Consider the following 25891-nt stretch of genomic DNA (forward strand, 5'->3'; position numbering starts at 1 on the left):
ACAGTTAATATCAACATATCAGATCAATAACCAATAGGAGATACATATAAACATACAGCTCAAACACGTAGAAAAAGATACTCAGTACCCAGAGTCCAGCTTTGCATGCAGGGGTGTATGGTTCCAGTACTACAATCTGCAATCTACTCTTAATTGAGAAAGCACTATTAAAAGTACTAACGTAATGATAACATGTGTTAAACTATTTCTGTCAACCAGTGCACTGTAGCTGGTGTAACATGCAAGTGTAGCTGCATATAACTTGGGATACTACCCATGTATGAAACAAATCCAAAGAGAAATTATTGTGGTACTACCCATGTATAGCCAGCTGTCCCATACAGTATACTTACACCCCTTGCTACTGTAATGACAGCACATAGAAGCATTTTATGTACAGGGAATTACATTTAATTAAAATTAAAATTAATTAAACTTTATCAGTCTGGAATGTGATCAGTGGTTACCAAGGCTATGTTATGCTTAGCAGGTGTAAATGCTAAGCAGATTGGCACACTGGTAAGTGAAGCCTATATGGTGTAAGTGCCTATTCGTTTAACCATACGTTAGCACTTCTTACTATCGGGCAAACCCACTTAAAGCTGCTCAGAACTGACTTAACTACTCTGTATCCAACAGTCCTTGTTCTGCATAGCAACAAAATAAACAGCCCTTACAGATCTTGAACCCAGGACCCTCTAGACTTTAGTCACTGCACTTAACCACTAAGGCATCTGAGCTGTAAAAATGCCTGTTGCTTTTTCAAATATATCATTAATTACACATACTGAATAGTAGTGAAAAACTGCTTTGACTAGTACAATTGTTTACTACTTGTTAGTGAAAATAGTGTTGAATCATTTATGTTTTTATATCTAAATATGCACATATCAGATAAATATGGATGGGATACATCTGAGAAGGTATATACAACCTTCATGTTTACACATAACAAGGATATGGATATATATGTAAATATATATATATATATATATATGTTTAAATATATATATATATATATATATATATATATATATGTATATATATATATATATATATATATATATATATATATATATATATATATATATATATATATATATATATATATATATATATATATATATATATATATATATATATATTCATAGGTTCATAGGTAGGTACTAGGCTATCTGACCGAAGGCATTTATAAGCCTAACCAGAGTGTGTCAGCTTTCACCACCCCGTTAATTAATTAACTGAGCCTCTATCAAGAAGAGCCAATGAAGTGATCCCAGGGGTGTATTTTCGGTTACCCATTCACTCGTCAAGGTTTTTCCTTGAAGAGTGTTAGTGAGGGGCTCTGCCTAATGCAGTTAGGAATTTTGTTCCAAAGCATGGGGAGTCTCTGTGACAGGAATCTATCCCTCCAGCATGTTCTATTTATTGTTGTGGCAAGGTTTAGCTCACTAGAGCAAGTGGCTCACAGTGACTTGGATTTCTTTACGTGGCACATGACCATCAATTCTAAGTTGGACATGGCTTTGTAAGACAGGCAGAGATCACCTCTTAGTAAGCGATATGTGACTGAGTACAGCTGGAGTTTTTCCAGTCGGGCTGCATAGGTCATATGTTTGAGGCCAGTAATCCTCTTGGTGAGGTACTTTTGTGGTCTTTCCAGCTGTTGGAAGTGCCTTGTGAGGTACATCTCAAATGGGGCATTGTAGTCTATGATGGGTCTGATGAGTGACGAGTAGAGGGGCACTATAAACTTTTTATTTCTAGATGCAAACCCTTTAGTAATTAGATGGGTTACATAGAAGGATTTCCTAACTACTTTGGCAATATGATTGTCAAAGGAGAGATTACTATTTACCTGGGTCCCTAGATCTCTTATTGCCTCTTCTGTATTAAGGGGGCTGCCACCTATGTGGCAATTCATGGGTGTTTTGTTTTTCACAAACGGGATGACTATGCATTTTTTGGCATTTAGCTTGAGGCCATGACTTTAACACCAGGTGTCCATCTTAGTAAGGCCCTTTTGGAGAATGTCCACGTCAGCTGGAGAGTCAATTGTGGCTCCCAGTTTGCAGTCATCTGCGAACTTGGTTAGCCATAGTCCTCCTGTGTTTGCCTGTACTTCTGAGAAGTATATGCCAAACAGTAGGGGTCCCAGGACCGAGCCTTGTGGGACACCACTTGTGACTGGTTTAGAGTCGGACCTGGAGCCCGCTATTCTTACTGTGTGAGTTCTGTCTGTAAGCCAGTTGGCAACCCATCTTGTGACATAGGGGTTTATGTTCAGGCTGGTAAGTTTTTCTATAATTCCTGAGTGGGAAATGGTGTCAAAAGCCTTGGCGAGGTCAAGGTAGGCTGTGTGAACTACCTTCCCCTCATCTATGGCCTTGGTGACTGTCTCGAAGAAGTCAACCAGGTTTAGTAGGCATGATCTGCCCTTAACAAAGCTGAACTGGGTCGGGTCAAGTGTTTGGAGATTCCCAATGTCTTTGTTAATGAGTTCCATGATGATGCGCTCCATAGCCTTGCAGACCAGGCTAGTCAGGCTTATGGGGTGATAATTACCAGGGTCAGTTGTGGCCCCTCCTTTGTGGAGCAGAATAACTGTTACTGTGTGCCATTCTATGGGCATGTAGCCTGTGGAGAGGCTGAGGTTGAACAGTGTGTTTAGGTGGGGGTTAGCTTGTTCTGTAGTTCATGCAAGATGCTGCCTGGGACACTATCTGGCCCCATTGATGCTGTGTTTTTGGCTTTTGAAAGGGCTGTTTTCACCTGTGCATCTGTGATTTCTGAGACACTACACTTTTCTGGTGTTTTTGTGGGCCCTTTTGGGGGTGAGAAGGGGGTGAAGTTTGCACTGAATCTGTCTTCCAGGATGTTGGCAATATCAGTGGGTTCAGTATATTTTGTGCTATTTTGCACTAGCTCAGAGCATATCTGTGAGTTGCCACTTAGATTCTTGACATAGCTAAAGAAGGCTTTGTGGTTATCTTTCAAATCCTTTGCTATTTTTCCTTCAAAGTTAGCCTTGGAGGATTTTATGAGGAACCTTAGTTTCTTACTGATACTGATCAGGGATGTCTTTCCTTCTTGGGATTTGCTTTTTTTCTGAACTAGTTTCCTCCTTCTATTGTATAGCCTGTTTATGGCAGGGATCCACCAGACTGGTTTCCTTCTCTTAGGGGAGTGAGTCTTGGTTTTGCTAGGGATGGCACGATCCATGCATCCTTGTAGGTGCTTATAGACTGCATTTGTAAAGGTTCCTGCATCTTGGACACTGTTATCCTTTAGTGTGGGGGCTGTGAAACTTACCACCTCTGTCTTAAGTAAGGTGAAGTTTGCTATAGAAAGGTTTTTCACTGTGGTTTCCTTGGTTGGACATGGTGGTGTGGTGTGGACATCCAGAGTGATTAGTTTATGGTCTGATCTAACCAGTAATGGGTTGACCTCCGGTGTGGAACACCTGTTGCCCATGTTAGTGATGACAAGGTCCAATATTTTTTCACCTCTGGTAGGGGAGTTTACCAGCTGATCAAGGGCATTTGAGTTGATAAATTCCAGGAAGCACTGGACCTGGGAGTTTGTACTTGAGTAGTTTTCCCAGTTAACAGTAGGGTAATTGAAATCGCCCAATACCAGGGTGTTCGGTAGGACCTTCATGTTTTCCAGTGTCTCCAGAAAGGTGGAGTGGTAGTCCTGGGTCATGGAGGGTGATCTGTAGCAGGCTATAATTTGCATTTCAGATTTGCCTGATGTTAGTTGCACATGGATGATCTCTGAGGTATCATGCTGCACCACTAATCTGGAGGTGTAGGTATCCTTGATGAATATGGATACACCCCCTCTTTTTGTGTTTCAATCCATGTTCTGTGGTCAAAATGTGTGGTATGAATTGTAGCCTGGTAGTGCTGGGGTGCTCTGTGGAGCCTTGAACCAGGTTTCAGTTACTGCACAGATGTCAACGTTCTCCATACTGAGGAGTGCTTTGAGCACGTGCATTTTGAGATTTAAACTCCTGTTGTTGAGTAGCATAACCCTCATTTTTTTTTATTTGTGCTGTTTACGGAGGTGTGTTTGACTTTTGAGCCTTGCTTAAAAAAGGCACAAGAGCCTTGGCCAGTATTCGAAAGCCTAGTGGTGACAGGTGCAAGCCATCTCTTGTGAAGCAATGAGGCTTGTCAAGCATGTCGTCCCAGGCTGACAGACACTGGATCCCCTTTGAATGACACCAGAAGCTTAGCCAATTGTTGAAATTGATCATTTTTTTCTTTATACTGTGGTATCATTCTTGGTGAGGTCAAGATGCTACTCAGGGTCAGGGTCATACCCACCTGGGCTACATGATCAGAGAGCTCTTCCATGTCTCTTTTCATGTAGTCCAGGGAGGTACATCTCAGGTCATTTACTCCAACATGAACAATGACAGAGTCATATTTGTACTTGATCTGGAGTGACCTGAGTGCTTGTTTTATGTGGCGGATTCTGGCTCCCACCAGGCAGCAAACAGTAACCTTCTCCTTGTCCAGCCTAGTGAGATGGACATCAGTGTGCCTTATAGAGACGCCTGTTACTAGTGTGTTAGGTATGTTATTTCGCCTTAAGGGCTGTGATTGTGCGGCACACTGATTTTGTGTTTTATGTGTTGTCTGGTTTGTGACAGGTGTCTGCTTTGGAGGTCTGTGATGCTTTTGCAGGTTTTTATTTAGAGCCTCCGAGTATTATTTTGTATATTTATGTGTATGTTTTGCCAGTGCTGGTTTAGTATGTCTATGTGAGGCTGGAGGTGTGGTGCAAGTGTTAACCTTCTCCTCATGACTGCCTGTTCCAGTCTTGGGTGGAAAGAGCAAATTTAGCTATATAATTGCATCCCTCGCATATGTTAATGTTTTGTGGTAGGAGGAGAGAGTTGTCTGTGTACAAGAGGCAGTTGTAACATTGCCTCAGGATACCCAGGTTCACCAGCTGGACTGGAGAGTATACCTGAAATTGCCCTTTGGTTATGCATGAATAGTAGGGTGAGCTGATTAGTCTCTTGGTTAGTGAGGGGTGAATAATGAGTCTTGCCCTGCTGGGTAATCAAGTGTCAGGGTATATTAGTGCTTGCTATTAGGTCTGAGCAAGTGCTGGACTGTATGATGCTTTTTAAGTGCTTAGGTTCAGATTTAGACTACTTCCAAGGAAAAAACTGAAGAGGAGACTTGGTGGAGCTGGGATAAATTTAGCCCTAGCTAACTGGCGCTGCCCGGATGTGCAAAACTGTGCAAACACGGTTTTTACAGCAGGGAAATGAAAGAGATAGAAATTAGCCCAAAATGGCCTATAAACTTCTAACTTCTGGGCTGAAGCCACTCCTCCAGGGACAGATGGCTGCTCAAAGCTCCCTCTCTCACAGGTGAACAGAGAAACCTGCCTCTTTCCAAGTAAGGTATGGGCAACTCAGAAAATTGTAACACAGCCCTGAAATCAGCACTAGCCTGAAAACTGGACTATACTAGCTTAGAAAGGTGGGAAAGAAGGACATTTTTTTTTAAAAAAAGATAAGGCAAAAACAGTAAAAATACATTTAAAACAGCTTTAAACAACTACAAACAGTAAAAAATACACTTAAAACAGTTTTAGATGACTACAAGCAATCAGAAAAGGCTTTTTAAACAAATTACCCAGTTTAACCAGTAAAAAAAATCTCAAAACTGAGCCCTATTTCTGTAGTCTTCAATCAGACAAGTTTTAACTGCACACTCCTGCCACTGGGGTTCAGGGGAACCTTCTCCAAAAAAAAAAACATGGATAGTGCTCAAGTTATACAAACAAAGCTAGATTCAGCAGGCTTAGATCACGTCTATGCTGCAGCAAACAAGGTGCACCAATTTCAGTAAAAAACAGTTAAAATATGCAGGCACTATAAGCCTTTAACCAGAAATTCCCAGCTCAGAAGGGCAGAGTCCAGCCTCTCCTCCCACAAGAGTGCAGACCATGAACCTTCTTAATGTAAAATAACTGGCCTGAAACCCAAGTGCTTATACCAGAACTAATACACTTTTAGAATAAAAGACACTGAGCCTTCAATCAGCAGTTCCCAACTTAGAAGGATGTAAGCTACCTGTCCTGCCACAACAGTGCAGACCACAAGCCTTCTTAATGTAAAACAACTGGTCTGAAGCCCAAGTGCTTAAACTAAAAGGCTTAGAATGGTAGCTACACTTTAATCAGGTTACTACAAAGCAGTAATAAATACAACTGAACACTTTTAAGAAGGCCTGGATTAGTGCTCAAGGAATACAAACAAAGCTAGATTCAGCATATACACGCACACATATATATATATATATATATATATATATATATATATATATATACATATATATTTTATATATATATATTTTTTTTTTCTTTTATACACACACACACACACACACACACACACACATATATATATATATATATATATATATATATATATATATATATATATATATAGTTCCACTTCTAACCATCGAAATTTCAAAACATCGAAATTTGAGACCAGAACATCGAATTTTGAAACATCGAAGGTTACAAGTGTAACCAAAAAAATAAATAAATAAAAATTTTAACAATTGTATCAGGGGGCTTCACCCCCCCTGCGCCCCCCCCCAATCCTTACTTTAATATTCCAACTCCGAGATGGCACTACAGTGGAGTAAAGGGAAATCTACCATTTAGTGCTATATGCAGAATCGCTAAACGGGAGATTTTCCGTACCCTATCTGTAGTGCCATCAGACAGATGGCACATAGACACACACAGTATGCAGGGCACCTTGGTGTCCAGAAAAAACACAAACATTGTCCCACCTGCACTTACCTTTTTCTTCCCCTTCAAACCTTCAATGTTTTCACACTCGATGTTCTGGTCTTGATGATCTGAACTTCGATGTTTTAAACGTTCAATGGTTTGAAGGGGAACCATATATATATATATATATATATATATATATATATATATATATATATATATATATATATATATATATATATATATATATATATATATATATACAACATATGCCCATAACGTAGTGGAGTCATACCTCAGCACCATAACTACTCTCAACCTCTTAGTGCAAGGGAACGGTATGTAAGTATTCCAGTTATAAATGTAGAATGTTGCTATAGTAACAGGGGTTGTGTCAACACATATCTTGTGAAGGAAAGCTCTTCTGAAACTGACATGTCCACCATGAGTTACGGACAGACATCCTAAAATCATCATAGTGAAGTACCACACAAATCACGGTAATGATCTTGTGGAATACAGCAGAAATATGAGCAATAAACGTGGACAGTCTGAAACAATCTGGTCAGTTGAGGGGTATACACAGAACTCCTTAGTGCAAGAAATGTGGACCAAACTTGACAAAGGGGATGCTTAAAGCCATGAAAATGGGGATATATCCCAAATACTGAAGTAGATAAGTTCACATAGTTGATGCATTCACACCCTCCTGTTTGTCCTAAACATATTAACTGGAGGAGCAGAGGTCCCACGCCCACATACTTCCCACTAGTTAGTGACATAAATCTTCACAGCATCCCACTGCTTTGTCAGAAATATACAACATGTATGGTGGACAGGCAACAGTACAGCTGACAAATATCTGGATATAACATCACACTAGGCTGAATACACTGAGCTTCTAGGCATGTCTCCAGCCACTGTCTAAACTACAAGCAGACTGCTACAACACTAACCCAATTTACCTATGTGGGAATCACATGTAATTGCAAATATTGCAGGCACTACAGGCATGTAACAGCACAGAGTAACAGAAACTGGTGTGAAAGTGCATACGCACAACCATTCTCAACACAGTCAGTCACATTATGGTAAGCCTAATTAATAGTACAGTATATGGACTGTGTGAACAAAACCCATCATCATATTTGCCATTCACACACTAACTCTACATATACTGGCCCAATTCACATTCAGTGTAGTCTGATGCCTGACTGTGGTATGGGACATGTCTTATTCTGGCCCTACAAACATATAAGCTGATAGGGTACCAGAAACTGGAGCAGCATGCAACATCAGATAGAACAGGATCAAGAGCACTGACATATACTCCAGTCTGTACACAGGCCAAATAACATAATCACAATACACTGCTACACAATATTGACACTCTGTCAACAATCACTGTAAGTACACATACCTCACTACTGTACAGACTACAACAGAATGTCCAGGTTTTGTCCTGAAATATAAGGCCTCCTATACATAACATGTCTGGCAGTCTGATATATCACTGGGTTGATATCAGGAATGATGTCAGTAAATAATAATATACTGTACATATCCCCCTCTTACTGCATGTCATATGGACAAAGGGTGACATACTTCAGGGACAGAGGCACAAACACAATGCCAATATTGACACATAGCTGTGATAAGCTGAGAAAATTGCTGGTGTAAAAGGGTTTGTTGTGACATATCTCTTCTGAGGGATATGAAGTCAGTAACACACATGGATGTTACCATTTACTGAATGCAATCATCAGAATATGCTATTGCATTTATAAAGACAGAGAAGGTGTGAGTAACACACCATATGTAAGACTCCAAGCTCTGGACAGTCTGCAGATAGCCCTACAGGTGAGAGTTTTCTCAACCACATAACACTGTCATGCCAGACTTTAAATCATGCAGAACAACCATATCCGCACAAACCCTGTTAAACCAAAATTACTTCAAATGTAAAACAGTAATATTTACATTCTGTCTCCATGTCTGGAATATGCCCCTCCAGTTTGTTGGCCCGTCTCCACGGTGTTTGTTGTAAGAGGTATTTCCAACTTCCCTCTGTGATGCAGTTTGTCAGACACCCACATGAAGTCCTGCTCACAGTGAAAGAAAAGGGCCAACACCCACATGAAGTGCTTAGTTATAGGAGTGTGTTTCCATGCAATTGGCTATAGGAATGATACCACATCTGTTCCAGATGCAATTAGAAAGTGGGGGACTCCAATTCGTGCACAGGCCATCAGCTGATCATGAGCATTACCTACAAAAGTCAGGCTGCTCCCTATGAAAAACAGATGTATTTTTCTACCTCTACCAGACAGGGAGAGAGAGAGAGAGAGAGAGAGAGAGAAAGAAGGAAAGGAAGAGAGAAAGAGCCAAGCATGTTTGTGTATGATCCGTGGGTGTAGAGTGGTCTCTGTGTATTATAATGGTTACCTATATTGTTCTCTAAGCCATACTGTCACATAGTCATTGCACATGCCAGTAGACATTTATGGCTGTGGATTGTCTACAACAACCTCTACAGTGTTTGACAACTGTTGACCTTGTAATGTGGACATTGGGACATATAGGTCCTCAATATAATAATATAGCAAAACCCACACTGCAACAGATCCTGTTATAACAGCATCTCCCCAACAGGATACTGATGATGTACACACAAACACCTGCCAGTACTGAGTTTCAAATCCCTACCTAGCTATGTATTGCTATTACAGTGTTACACATTTATCGCAAGCACCACAGAGCTTATATGTTGGAGAGGTGCCAAAGGTATCTTTGAAGGTGTGTGAAATCAGCAGCAGTTCTAAAGCAGGGGTAAGGGAAGTGTAGTAAGTGTGAATGTCCACAAAATCAGGTGTAAACAGACACACACATTACCACTGTTGCCAGGACCAGGATTAGAACTTTTACCTAGCTAGCTTGTTACGCTATGGTATTACACAGTTATCACAAGTGCCATGGAGCTTATATGTTACAAAGCTGTCCAAAGGTATCTTTGAAAGTGAGTGACATCAGCAGCAGTGCTAAAGGAGGAGTAAGGAAAGTGTAGTAAGTTTGAATGTCCACAAAATCATGTGTCAGCAAAGACACACACAAATGTTATCATTGTTATCAAGACCAGGATTAGAACCCCTTCCTAACTAGTTTGGTACACTACGAGATTTCACAGTGTATCACAAGTGCCACAGAGCTTACATGATGGAAAGATGTCCAAAGGTATCTTTGAAGGTGAGTGACATCAGCAGCAGTGCTAAAGGAGGGATAAGGGAAGTGTAGTAAGTGTGAATATCCAGAAAATCAGGTGTTAACAAAGACACACACACACACTCTCTCATACACAAACACACACATTACCACTGTTGTCAAGACCAGGATTAGAGCCTCTTCCTAACTAGTTTGTTACACTATGAGATTACATAGTTATCGCAAATGCCACAGAGGTTACATGTGAGAAAGGTGTCCAAAGGTATCTTTGAATGTGAGTGACATCAGCAGCAGTGCTAAAGGAGGGGTAAGAGAAGTGTAGTAAGTGTGAATATACATAAAATCACATGGCAACAAAGGCACCCACTTGTCTTACACAAGCACACACATTATCACGACCAGGATTTGAACCCATGCTTAACTAGTTTGCTACACTATGGTATTACACAGTTATCATAAGCACCACAAAGCTTACACATTAAGGAATTGTCTAAAGGTATCTTTGAAGGTGAGTAAGATCAGCAGCAGTGCTAAAGGACAGGTAAGGGAAGTGTAGTAAGTGTGAATGTCCACAAAATCAGGTGTCAACAAATACACACATTATCACTGTTGCCAGAAACAGGATTAGAACTCCTACCTGACTAGTTTGTTACACTATGGTATTACACAGTTATCACAAGTGCCACAGAGCTTACATATTGGAGAGTTCTGCAAATGTATTTTTGAAGGTGAGTGACATCAGCAGCAGTACTAAAGGAGAAATAAGGAAAGTGTAGCAAGTGTGTATGTTCACAAATTCAGGTGTCAACAAAGACACACACACTCTGTCACACAAACACACACATTATCACAGTTGCCAGGACCAGGATTAGAATTCCTACCAAACTAGTTTGCTACACTACAGTATTACGCAGTTATCATGAGTGCCACATAGCTTGCATGCAGAGACATGGTCAAAGGGTTATTTCAACGTGACTGACAATAGCAGGAGTGCTAACATGGGCTATGGGAAGTGCAGTGTGTGTGAATGGGCCATAAATCATTCCTCTGGAAACACACACACACACACACACACACACACACACACACACACACACACACACACACACACACACTCAGTCACACACAACTTTATATTTGAAAGGACTGAGTAAACAAATGCTACATGAATACTGATTTGTACTATCATATTACACAGTTATCACAAGCATCACAGACTCTATAGGGCTGAGGGCTACCAAAAGGAATGTCTACAGTGATTGACATCAGCACATCATGTGATATCGGCCAATTGGATGTGTACTGGGTGGGAAAGGCCTCATAATGGAATTCTGTCTGTCACTGTCTGTCTCTCTCTCTCTCTTCCACACATCTCTCTGTGTGCATGTTTGAGATATCATAGTGTTTTGGCCTTGGATATGTGTGAGTATTCCTATTCAATGTGTGTGAAGCATAAATGGTGTACAATGTGGTGTGTGTGCACAGACATCTGCAAATGACAGATATGTATAGCCCACTGTGTTGTCAGACATGGGCTTCATTTCTCCAAGTGTAGGAGCATGCCCAGTATGACCTTCGGTATTGAGTGTGTGAATCCATTCCAGGTAGGGTTGTACTCCAGTTCAGAGTTTGGTGTTCTACACTTACAGCTAGCAGTCTGTTTCTGCAGGATATCTGTAGATAGGTTGACAATATGGAGACACAATGGGTGACAGATAGGGGGATACTGTAACTATTGCTCTCTGTGCTGCTTGTGTTACATGGTTGGTGTTAGCAGAGATATTCAGACATATGTACTGTTTTACACTGTGATGTATTATGTCATCAGCTACTGACAGATATAATTATTTGCTCACAGTTATTTCCTGGGAAATACAAGATGAATGAAGCTGAGTCCAGTATTGTGGTCCACAGCCTACACATTTTTGCACACTCATGCCATTCTGGAAGGGTAGCTGCAGACACTTGCTGATAGGTCTGTGTAAATGGTCCAGCACCTTGGTACTGTGGTGGCTGAGGATCCCCTTTTTGTACATATATCAATTTAACAGAATAGCCATATCCTGCTGTGGCCATACCTCTCTGCTGTACAGATTCACCCAGGTTACCCAGAGGCAGGGCTCATATATCTTGTCAGTTCTCCTTTCACATTGTGGTTTAAGAGCAGGGTTGCAGCCACCCATTACTGGGTTTGCAGCAGGGGTAGTATGGGCACACATCAGAGTTTTAGACTTCACACACTCCATGACGTTCATGCTTCTACACCCCCCACTCTGTTATTCTATCCTTTTCCTAACATTATGCAAGTGATATCTGAGTAGTATTGCTATAGCTGGCCCTTCATCCCAGTGGTATTCATGGATTGGTCCACAGTTCATGCAGTAGGACAAGGGGGGCATGCTACTGGAATTTGTCAACATGGCCTTGTATTTGTGTCCTGTTGACAGTGTTAGGTTGTTAGTTGAGACCCTATGAGATACCATACACTGGCACTACGGGTGAGGCACAGGCCTTTGACAGAGGACCGTAGGCCATTTGGAAATGATGCAGGCCATCTGTAGCACGCCAGTGAATTCTGTCACTCCTACATTTCCAGGCTGTGAGCCAGTGGACTCCCCTGGGGTGACAGGGTATCTGTGCACGGTGCTAATGGCAATAGTTCCTGTCCACATTGATCCACTGGTCTGGATACAGTCAGGGTGCTGCTTACAGCTAGGGACACACCTGCATAGGACACCCCTTCAGCATGCTGCATTCTGTGTGTATTCCCATACAGAAGTGGGGTCATACTGTACTCATTCCCAACAGCAAGGATATGACCTGTGATACCTGTGGCTGATAGTGTGGTGAGCTGAGTGCATGTGTGACATGGAAGCTACTTGCAGCTGACTCACAGATATACCTGGGATATTCCCCTTATGCTGCCTTGTGTGGGGACATCTGCAGTCTCTCATTACTTCATAACTGTGCCTTTTGTGGTCTGCCAGTGATTGGCCAGACTACATCAGTATTCCATACTACATGGACAATTAATGTGCTGCTATCCTGTATGTACAATTCCAAAGTTGTATGCAGTTGACAGTTACATTTTATGCACTCTGTCTAGGGTACTTCCACCTGTGTACTGTGTGTATGTATGGGCCCACATTCATGGCATGTCCATGAATTCAGATGGTGACAGATATTGACATCTGGACAGTGAGTATGGGCGACTGCTGACATGGGTATTGCTGAGAAGCATTGTGCTTGGCACTGCAGTTGTTGGAACATGGTGCTGTTAACCACAATACTGCCCATAGGCCCCCGAGACACAGTCCTCTATGCCTACATGCTGATCACTTCCATATGATATTAAACACACAACAACCTAACACACAGAGCCCTGCATATTGTGCACATGCAACAAACTATCCTGTAGATTGGGCCAGCTTGGGGAATCTGTGCTCCTATTATTCCTCACACTTGCATGTTACTGCATGTCTACATAGGATTGTGGGGAGGGGGGCACACCTGATGACTTTAAACATTTGCTATGACTGTACTGGTATTTCAGGTACTGTGTTGGCTTCCATTTAATTTTGAATTCTCATCTATCATGCAGACGGGAGGCATATCAGTAGAGTACAGATCTTAGGTTTTATTGACCTACATTTCAGTTTCAGACTTCTTACCCTTCAGAACTAACATACAACCGCCAGACCTGTTGTAGTCTGTCTGTGTAGGTCTGGAGGGAGGCTGTTCACTATTGCCATCAATTGGTGGCCTTAGCCTAGCCTTTCTTTATGGTCATCTACACCTGTCCTGTTGGCTGAGGCTGTTGGTGGGTATGTGAGCCTCACTGACATGCATGTGTGTGTCCTATGGACACATATTTGGGCCACCACATGTACTGCAGTGGGGTTTGTCACCTTGTCTATTACTGCCTAGTATGTTGACACCAGTATTTGTTATGGATTTCATGCTGCCCATATAGGTGTCCACTATCTTCTGCCAACCCATTCAGCCACCCAATTCCCTTGCATGCTTGCATCCATACCATAGATACAACTATCAGAACATACTACTCCATTCAGTAATTGATAGGAAGAGTGACATACCTTGTGGCTGGGCCAGTATTGAGGATGGTGCTGGAGGGCTGACTATGTCGGATGCACATAGCATACTCCCTATACATGGTAAAGCACAGGTAGTGTCATGTTTGGCATCACTTTTACTGTATGTGCGAGTCAGAGAGAGGTGCATTCCCTGGGTCTCTACTGTGTCAGTGTATGTGCTATGCATTGCCTCTTCACCAAGGCCTGGGGATACTGGGCATGCCTACTTCTGCCTACATGGGCAGGCTCAGGTAGTCCCTCCTCTGAGTTACTCTGTGCCTGTGTTGGCCTTGACAATGGTGGGGGGCTGTGTGGCCTTGCTCCATGCTGTTTCTGCTGCAGCTGTTTACGCAGGATCATATTGTGTAACATGGCACATACTATGAACATTTGCATACATGTAGCTGGAGAGTACTGCAAGGCTCCACCGGATATGTCCAGGCAGCGGAACCATTACTTGAGCATCCCAAACACACTCTCTATTATGATTCTGGTTTATGCATGTGCCTTATTATGGAGTTCTTGTTCAGGTGTGTGTGTGCATTTTTTGAGGGGTGTCATCAGCCACGGTTCCAGTGCATAGCCAGCATCCCCCACTAGGTGGCCATATGGGATGTCCCCACTGGCAAATGACTGGTACAGCTGTGTCATATGCCAGATGTGGGAGTTATGCTATCCTTCAGGGCTGCCAGCACACATATTCAAGATAATGCCCTGGGCATTGCACACGACCTGGCAGTTGATGGAGGGGAAGCCCTTGGGCTTTATGTAGACCCTACCTCACTCACTGGGCAGTGCTATGATGTGTATGTGTGTGCAGTCTATAGCTCCCACTACCTCAGGGTATTTTGCTATTTGGTGGGAGAGACTCATATTGCTGGTCAACACCTCATGGGTGTTGAGGAAATATATGTGCTCACCGGCATTTTCAGACATGGCATCCAGGAATTGGTGGCGTACCCTGGATGCTGATGCCTGTGAAATCCCCATGATATCCCCAGTTGCCCTTTGGAAGTTATCTGTGGCTAGTATTCTTAAGCCTACACATACCTTGATATCCACTGGGATGGGTTCCCCTCTTTTGGTTCTGTGTGTGAGGTAGGGCTGGCACAGCTCAACAGTTTGCTCTAGAATGTCTCTATCCACTCTATAGTACTCCACTATCTCCAGCTCATGTAGCCCCTGGTAGGTTACCCTGGGTCGGTACACTTTTCTCCTCCTCCTCCTCACTGTGGGATGGTCATCAGCATTCACATTCTCACCACCCTCAGCCTCTTGCACATATTGATTTATGAAAGTGACAGCAGCCCCTAACATTTTGTTAGTTTTGTCAGGTAAAATGTCCCCTTCTATGTATACCAGTGGTGTAGAGTTTGTGGGAAAAAAACAGACTGAAAGGTGTTTGCATACTTTATAGTAGTGTGCTGGGCTGTTGCCTGTGTAATTGGCTGATTCTGATACATTTCATCTGTCAGCTATGCTAGTTCTCCTTGATTGCCTTCCTACTGCTGTTTCCCTTTCCCATTGCCTACCCGTTTGAACCCCGAGGCACAATTCTCATACCCAGTGCTCAGATGAGAATAGAGCTGCTATTTCCTGTTTTTTTTTTTTTTTAATCCCAGTGCATGACATGCAGACCCATTTAGGCAATGTAAATACTACTAGGCAGCCTCAGACACACTCCCTTCCTTAGCTTTGCTTAGTTAAGGGCAAACACAGGCCACACAGCTCCAGTAAACGTACAGCATGCATGACACTCCCCCTTATGAGGTCATCCACCTCTTAGACTTATACAGTGGTGTTGCTGCACCTACACAGTTGGGTGCAAGCTAACACCGAGAGGAAATTTGTGATTCAGTATCAATCCCCTCATTTGCATAAACCAGAATGCTAATTCATAGTTACCACACTCACACTGAGCCTTCCCCCTTAGCAACCACTAGTTCCTGGTATTGTTGTCTTATGCATGCCATTGACTATTATGGCAAAATGCTGATTTGGGTTTAAAAGCTTATTTTCCCCCTTTTTTCTTATTTTTTGGGGTGATCCCATTTGTGCACCGCTGCTCTAAGATTAAACGGCTGAGATCGGCCAAAAAAAATAAACTTGTTTTTTATAAATTTGAAACTATTTTTCATCCCAATGGCCATATATTTGGCCATTGGCATGCCTACTACATTGAAGCCATGCTTTCTTTCAAGCTGTCATGCCTCCATTTTGTAATTTGCAGAAATGTATTCGGTTACTAACCCAATACATTTCTGCAGGTTACACTATTCCTGCACAGATGCCTGCCTGCTTACTGGATCACTAATTCACCTCATTTGCATGGTTTTCATGAAAAAATGAGGTAATTAGCATACATCAGTGATGTCCGTGCGGGAATAGTGTAGGTGCGCTCGTGTATGTCTCGGGGGCTCATTGCTGGATCACTCGGCGGCCATATTGCATGCAGCAGCTCTTGTACTATTCAGCCACTCTGTGCAGAGATTGCCGAATCCTGGGGTCTGGTTTCATTTTTAAAAGTGGGAAAATAGAAATCTCTTCATTTAATCATGGGCAGTTAGTGGCATTTAATCTGAACTGCCAAATCCTCTCCCTAAATTCTAAATATGTCCCCCAATATCCTACTCTTTCATTGTAAGGCACCATTTCCAAAATACAAAAAAGGAATTTTTAAAACCCTTGCAAGGCTGAGTAGGTTTAATCTAAGAACTGTTGGTATTTTCTCTGATAAGATCATAACTATGTTAGTAAATGTGTTTATGTAACTGTCAGTCTTGCCAACATAAAAATTCTCACAGGCAGTAGAGACTCTGATGTAAATGACTCATTTAGTTCCACAATTCCCTTTTAATAAATTAATCTGTATGTTTCTGATACTGATGTTATCAACTTTTAAAATAAAATGGCACTGGTTACAAGCACCACAGGGGTAGGTTCCTCCTTTGAGTGTGATGTCTTGGACACTAGTGCTTTTTTCCACTAACTTTTTCAAGTTTTTACCTGTCTTGTAGATAAAGAGGGGTGCTTCTCCAATTATCTCCATAAGTTTGGTATCTATTTTTAAAAAAATTTCAGTTATTTTTGATAATGGATTTAGTATTTTTAGCCATGTTGTCATGTTTAATAATGAGAAAATCGGTATAAGAGCAGCCAGTTTGTTTTCCATTACCAGCCTCTGTAGAACAGTCCCTACTGTAATCTAATCCCAGTAAGTGTTGGTATTTCTTTCCCCATTCTTTATATACTCCATTTGCTATGTTTTACAATAATTGTTTGGGATAACTCCAAATACCATAATTATTTTATCTACAATATCCATATCAGTTACATCATTATATACCCCCATATAATAACAGATCCGAAAGGAAATCATGATAGAGCGAACACTCATATGAGAGAAGCTCTAAAGAGCAAGCACTTTAAAGTTAATGATTATGAGTGATCGCATGAAAACAGAAATATTTTTTCCATTTTTTTCCAGGGTCAAGCACCTCTGCACCCCCCCTCCATGTGGGATGCTGCACTCCCTACACCCCTGCTAATTATATATACCAACTTCAAACTTGCACAAGCTAATGAGGCCAAATTTCAACTCTTCAGTCAGGAGGGTTGATGACTGGAGTGTTATAGGAGTTAATGCAATGAGCTGTGCAAGGGAATGACTCAGCTATTTCATAGTAGGTGATATAGTGGAGTAAGTGGAGAAGGATGAGGAACTGAATATGGGAAGCAGTGGAAAAGAGAAAGAAAAATGCGGTGCTAATATTGTTAAGTTAGAGACTTGGAATGCTGAATAAATGGAGATACCATATAGAAAAGAAAAAATGCTATGAAATGGCAGCAGCAGGTGAAGACTTTGAATAAACAGTGGTTACGTTTAGCAGTGACCAGTGAGTGAAACTGCTAATAAGCATTAAATCTAAGGTAAATAATCCATTAGACAGATATTGTGTATGTGCCAATGTTATTGTGCTTTTATTCATAAAGGCTCAAGAAGTGAGTGCCTTTATTTTGTTGAGAAAATAAAACTTCTTGTGACTTGATTTTTTAAATCATTTCAGTGACAGAAAGATATTAAAGGCTTATGAGTAAAAAAAAGCTAAGTGCTGTCCATGCTACAATTGTATATTTTCAGCACAAAATGTGACTACCAGAAAATGATATAACTATACCGTTTATAGCTGAGGATGTGGATAAAGATGTGTTGAAATAATATTTTAAGGGCATGTGTGACATTAAGGGCAGTAGAGATGTTTGAACTGAAGGGAGAGAAAGTATGGCTTCAGTAGAAGTAAAGGTAGAGAAAATTAAATATTTACCAAGTGCTAAAATGAATATGACATTAGAGGTTTGCTGCATCATCAGGGCTAGCAAAAGATTGTCTGTGATGCAGCTGATGATTTAATCAGTGAGTGTAACCAAACTACTTATAATTTAAGACCATGAAGTTTGAGATCACTTCTAATTGACAAATTATAATTAAGTCCTGGAGAAGTAATTTCATTAAGCTTCAATTGCCACTGCAGCTCCTTGTATTCAGTCAGTGTCTCCAGTGGATCATCCCTTGGTTTCCTAGGTACTTTTTCTAAAACAACAAATAGAAATTTGTTAAACTGGATACATATAATTGAATGTACAGTGCATTGTTTTCATTTTTCTTTTTGATTGATTTATTTATTATATATGTATTTATTGACATTTGATTACCAGGAAAGTCTGAGTAGAAGCCCATTTTCAGCAGAGGCATGGGGAGAAAAGCTCAAAATTATTACAAAAATTTTAAGAGCAATAATTTTATAATCTTCAAAAATAAATCAAAACTATCTGATGTTTAAATAATTATAATTAACTACAAATACTATAAACACATTGGTTAAGAATCAATACAAGTTATAAGCTAATCATTTAATATTTAGAGAAATTTTAGACATTTTGTAGAGAAATCAATGGTAGGTTAGTCTAATACAAACAGGAATTGCAGTATGAATTGAGGGAAAACACAGGCTTATGGTATATTTAGAGAGAAAGCCATGGACAGAATTTGGCAGAAGTAAGGAAGTAAGTGAAAAAAAGGCAGAGTAAGGAGTTATAAGGAAGGAAAAGGTACTTGTTTACATTTAGGGCTTTAATTTATCCTGGTTTTGAGCAAGAACAGAGACAGATTTAAGCTAGGAAATCTTCCAGAATGGTTTGGAAAGATGGGAGGGAAGGTATTGACCTGATGGATATTGATAAGGAGCTCCAGGCCTCAGCAATCTTGTAGGAGTACAGGCAATGCCCAGCAGATTTGATACATTTGTAGACAGACAGGAGTTTTTGGTCACTGGATTGCAATGACCGAGTGAGATCATAGTTGTGTAGAATGTTTTTAGTGCTGGACAGACAGATGGATGCTGGATAATTTTAGAGGTGGTAAGAAGCTGTGTATATGTTGGTTGATAAGGCAGTTGTAACCAATTCAGGCTTTTTAGCCCAATACAGTGGTGAGTTCTGAAAGGGGTATTTGCTGCAAACTTAGCAACTTTGTTATACAATTGTTTAAGTTTTAATTTTTGCGAAGCCTGGAGATTAGTGAGAATGGGAGCACCATAAAGAAGTGTGGAAGGAGATAAGTAGTGTCAAATGTAGTTTTAGTCACATTGGTGAGAAATTTGTTTGGCTCTGTTAAGCTTCCCTACTTTTTGATGAGTTTTTCTTATGTAATTTTGTATATGCAGGTCAAATGTAAGATTACCATCCACTATCACCCCTAATAATTTGCTATGAGAAATGACTTCAATTATTGTATTGTCAGGAAAGAGGACTTTAAATGTTGTTTTTTCATGAGAGAGGGAGTTGGGGAAAAGTTGTTTGGTCTTTTTTAAGTTGAGCGTGAATTGTCAGTTAAAAAGCCATATTTTAGTGGCTGTTAAAGCTTCCTGAGAAATTTTTTGGAGGTGTACCTTGTTGTCAGATGTGCAAATGAGAGTGGAATCATCTCTGTATTTTGTTAAGGTGGCCAGCTGTGTGGATGTGTAGAGGGTGGTGTTTTTTTAATGTTAAAGAGGAGGGGACCAAGGATAGAGTATTGTAGTACACTGGAGGTGACTGGGAGGTAAGAGGAGAGCATGGAGTGCCATTTGAAGTAGAAGTTTGCTGTAACAAACTGTGTCGAAGGCTTTAGACAATTCCAGAAACAAGGAAGATACTAGTTTGCTGTTATCTCTAGCTTTGTTGACAGTTATCTGTATAGGTTAGAAGGACAGTGATAATGCTATGGGAAGAACATAAGCCATGCTGCGTAGGGGATAGGAGTTCTTCCTGCAGGAGATAGTCTAGCAATTGTTTTTGAATATTTTTTTTCCAAGTATTTTGATGAAGGGAGATAAGATTGCTATATGTCTAAAGTTATTAATGTCTGTTGAATTTCCCCATTTGGGAAAAGGGATAATGTGTGACATTTTCCAGAGAGAGGGAAGGAACGTGACATTTCTGAACTGACCTATTTATAAGGATTGGGACAGGATAGGCAATGCTATTGTTATTAATATTGCTAGTGATATTGTAAGTATGCTCATAGATTTTACTACTTAAACTGTGTTCAGCCTTTCCTGTGTTAACTGATTTATAGTAATTGCAACAGGCTAAATTTATAATACCAAATGATTGGCAGTTACAATCATCAGACTATCCCAGTTTCTTTACTACTAACATTCATCATAAATCCCCCCTTAAATACATAGGGCATTGGTTGCAACAACCTTCAGGTAATGTGTATACATTTATTCTATACAGGCTATGTAAAAATGTAAAAATATTGGATTTGAATGTTTATATGTTTTTAATTTTCCATTGTTAATGTTTTCAATCACATGAGTGAATATTAAGTCATTTAAATGTGGGCTACTTGAGAGGTGGAGAAAGGATCTAATGAAGTCCATTTTATTTTTTGGATGAAAGCACTAAACCTATATTTGTAATAAATGTATACCTCTTGGTGACATCTAATTGACTCCAAATTTGAAGCCATGTTTTCTTTTTATTGGTGTGTGGTTGTTTTACTGCTTGGCTGTTTTTATCTCGGATGCATGAAAAAGTATAAATGTAGGGATAGGATTAAGAATATTAACATGGTTAAAGTGGTGGTTTTACAAAAAATGTAGTAATAAGCAGCAAAAAGTTAGAGTTTGTATGACTATTTGGGATATTTGGGAGGAAAGAAAAAATAATTATTGTTTGTAATTATTGTTTAATAAGAATTGGAACAAATCAGATGTTAAATATGATTTTGGCTGTGGCAAATCGACTAGAAAGGATGAAATAATTTATACAGAAACAAATGCATTTTATTGTCCTTTTCCTTAACACTTGTTTTTAATCATTTATTAGTGACATTTTTCTTCTATGTTTGTATGTTAAGAAATGTAAAACATAAAGGGCCCCCTGTTCTTTTACCAAAGGGAGCTGTTGACCTTTCTCATGGGTAAGATGGGGGAAGAAGGACCGACTAAGGCAGACAGCTAAGTAAAGATGTTGTAAAATGATTATATGAGTGGAGCAGTAAATATTGCCAAGACAGGTTCAAAGGTTGTAGTAACAAGTATTACTTCTGACGTACTAGAAGTTCCAGTATTGTAAAAACTAATGAATGATGGGAAGCCCAGTGATGATATTAATTTGCCTTGGCTGAAAATAGTTGAGAAGTACAGTACTAATGAGGACAGTAGACTTCAAAGGGACTTATTTTCTGGTGAAGAGGCAAGTTAGTATAATTCTTGACAGAAACAGTACATTATGACATAGTAAGGTAGATGGTGACAGAAGGAAGAGCTCATATGCAGTAGTGATATTGACAATCAAAATGGATGTCCAAAAAAGGGTAGTTGAGAGGTAAAAATAATGTTGATAAATTTCAAAAATGAAAACAATGCTGTTGGCAGATATTTTATTTAACTCAGATTTACTGAGCTGTTAGGGTTCATAGTGGTTAGCATCTCTTCTCTTATACAGGTAGGGAAGTACAGATGGCTTGTGTTTTATTATTTTGAGGTGTATTTAATGTCTGCAAAAGATGTTGTTTAAAGTGAAGCAAAATGGCGTACATATCCTTGGAATGAGTATTCATTTACTGAGAAAATTAAAAACTAAAAATAAAAAAGTTTGATTGTATATATAAATGGGTACATTACATGAAAGTAAAATTAGGAATCATTTTCAAAATCTTTGCAAATCTTTATAAATTGTTGATTCTGTTAAAAATATAGTGTAACAGAAAATTGTGGAGTAGAGAGTGTGGGCTTGGCAACATTATTGGAAAGTAAAAGGACACTTTAACATATTTCATGTGTGATAAATATTTGAAGGGATAAGGGAGTAGCAAGGTGCAAGGGTCAAAACTGTGTTATGTCAGCGGTGAAAATTCAAACATGATAAATCAATGTAATGAGACAAGATGCAATCAATGCAGTCAAACTGTGAATGTATAAAAAAACTTGAAATTATTTGACGAAGATGTAATCAAAGACATCAGTAATTGATTGTGAGGGGGAGGGAGGATCTATAGCAAGAAAATCTGGAAAAAATGAAAATTGATGAAGGAAAATAATAAATATTGGAGAAAATTCAGAATGGTGATGACCACATAATTTTTTAAAAAACTGACATGAAATAAGACAAGGAGAGGAGAGAAGGTTCCAGATGTGACTTAAGTCATACAGAAGAGACAGATGTAAAAATAATGAGTAAATTAATCATTACAATGTGACAATCAGGAAGAAGATGAAGAGTAGGGAACCATTTGTCAAAAGGAAGCATTGTCAGAGACAGAAAAAAAAGAGAACTTTATTAAGGAAAGATAACCATTAAAGGAAAGAGGTAACTTTTTAGCGATATCTTTGAATATCAGTAGTAACTTTCTGTGATGATGCAGTTGCACTTGGAAAAGAACTAGTCAGTACTTGCTGTTTCTTGACATCTATGTTGAGAAAATAGATGTCATATTAGTACAAGATCATCTGCAATCAGAAGACACACATTCTGACAATTCAGAACTGCAAGAGTTAAACTGGTGCTACTGTTGTTCTTTCATGTAGGTGCTTTCATTTAAGAACATTAAGTGAACATCAATTACGTGCTTTTGAATCAGCTTCACAGTCTGCCAGCAATACTGGTAAAACAGCTTACTGCCATTTTTATACATATCTGAGCAATATCCTATCAATGACATGAACACTGCAGGACAGATGGTGAGCCATGGTTTCCCCATGAAAAATATATATACATTTAAAATGTTACTAGCATGGACTCATTAAAAATCACATCTAGAAATTAAGATAAAAATAGGAAAAACAGAAATGAAGACAAGTCAATATGATCAAATGAAATAAGAAAGGATGAATAATTTTGACGTCTCCCCTAAAACTGGCATGCCTCTGCACTTGTGTACAAACGCAGAATTGAAAACTGCAATAACATGTTACTCCACATATTTTTAAAGTTTTCTTAAGAGTTAAATTTCCTTCTCATTCCAGTGCTACACCAGAACATTCGATATATAGTTGCAACTCTTTTGGAGGGAAAATAATGGTTAATGCATTTATTTTAACATGAACCGTCATTACAGCATGTAACCTACCAAATGCTTACAAGCCTAATTAAATAACGCACATAAAACATCTTCACAGCTGTTCAAAAATGATGTGTTCTATGTTAAAGTGGATAAAATTTGCAAGGTGGACTGACATTAAGGGGCCTTTTCAAATCCAGTAAATTTCTGAAATATAAAAATTAATAACAGCCAATAAATAGAAGTCACATGAAAAAGACATTTAAAAGAAACTAATGCCAGAAGAAAATCAGTTGTTTTCATTGCATGCATGATTCATGATGGTGAATGGATTCTTAGAAACCCTGTAAAATAAAGTTTTCACACATTTTTTTGCAACACTGAGAGAACATGGAAATGACTCTTGTAGAGTTTTTAGCACATGGTACACTACGTGCAGAATGTTATTTATTTATTTGTAAATTATGAAGATCACACATAAAAACATGAATACTACAAGTACACATTGTTCTAGTGTTGCTGTATCATTATCACGTGTAGAAGTATCTTTTCAGCAACAAGAAAAAAATGGAAATACATTTCCTGCCAGTGCAGATATGGACAAGCTAACTGACAGTAAAAAGCCATCACAGCAACCTGTTTACATGGTGTGGTGACATGTTCTGTACCAGGGTGCCTAGTGATTCTCTACAAGTGGCACAGACATCAGCTAACATCATGCATATGAACTAAAACAGAAGGTACCACTATCATATTTATAAACCATCTCCAAGAAAACAACCAACATGTAAATACAGTATGGAAAAATGCTTTGTGCAACTCTACACTTATGTCCAGTACAAATCCTTTGGAAGCATCACAAAGGTATTTCCATGTCATGCACCTGAAATTAAACAGCTGAGTACCACTATCATACATTAAAGTCCCACAAGAAACAAGCAGAAAAGTCAATTCCAATACAACATATATCTCACTAAGCATGCTAACCTGCAACAAAAGTCTTTTCCAACACCCTGATTACATGATATGGAAAAACATGTTATGCCTATGTCCACAATCAGTCTGGTAAGAAAAGGATAGAAATGAATTACAACATCATCCATATTGTATTTAATAAATAGTCAAATACCATTGTTATATGTACGTACTGTTCTCTGAGAAACAATCAAAAAGCAAATCTAGTACCTTGAATAAAACAACGTATAGCAAAGTCTGTTCCAACAGTCCGTTTATTGAATGCAGAAAATTGTCCTGTGCCATGCTGATCCTGTGATCAATGCAAGCCCTCCAAGATGTTGCCCAAAATGTTCCACATATATGAAATTAAGCAGAAGAGTACCATTATTATATGCATGTGTCACCCCAACATGCAAACAAAAAAGCAAATACAATTACCATATATCACCCCCTGGATTTACTAATCTTCCATGCAGGACTAGCTTAATGCTGCATGGAAGAAGCCATTTAGGAGCAGGATGGCAGCGCAGCATGCATATAATGAAAGCATGCTGCCTGAGCTCCTAATCTTACACGGAGCATGTAAGAGTGCAAGGGGCATGTCTGAGAACAGAGCTTTCAAAATATACATGCCCCCACAATGAAGAACAACAGAAAGTCCAAAAGAATGAGTGAGACCGCTCATAGGTATCTGCATATCCCCAGTAACATCCCCCCACATGTACAACAGCAATAGTAAACACAAACAATATAAAGATACCTTTTTTATGAAACTGATTAAATCTAACTGTAGGTGCATGGGTTTGCCCATCGCTTAGCTACGGTTAATGCAGCTTAAATGGCTGAAGAGGAAAAAAAGGAAGGTATATGCAAATGAAGCAGTATAGCAATAGTGTAGTGGGCAGAGCATTTGTCTTACGAGCAGGCATTCCCAGTTTGAATCCCACTACAACACATTCCATTTTCCATGTCAAATCATGTTATGACCAATATTTTAGTTGCATAACCTACTAAATAACATATATTTATGAACAGGAGTACTGCATTAAATGCAGATGTGAGGTGTCAGTGTTATAATGTTGCAAAGCCACAGATAATTACATGTGCCCCATACAGTATATGTACACAGGAATCATGGATACAAATGGAAGGTAAAATGTGTAATGAATGATAACACCATACAGATTCCAAATTCCCCACCTTCCCAAGAACCATTAGGCATTACTGTCTAAATCAGTGCAGTGGTAAGCGGGAGTAAGCAGTAGTAGGCAAGTGTAAGCACTATTAAGCAGAAGTA

This window comes from Protopterus annectens, chromosome 1.part0, assembly GCF_019279795.1.
Source record: "Protopterus annectens isolate FY-2018-M chromosome 1.part0, PAN1.0, whole genome shotgun sequence".
Lineage (NCBI taxonomy): Eukaryota > Metazoa > Chordata > Ceratodontiformes > Protopteridae > Protopterus > Protopterus annectens.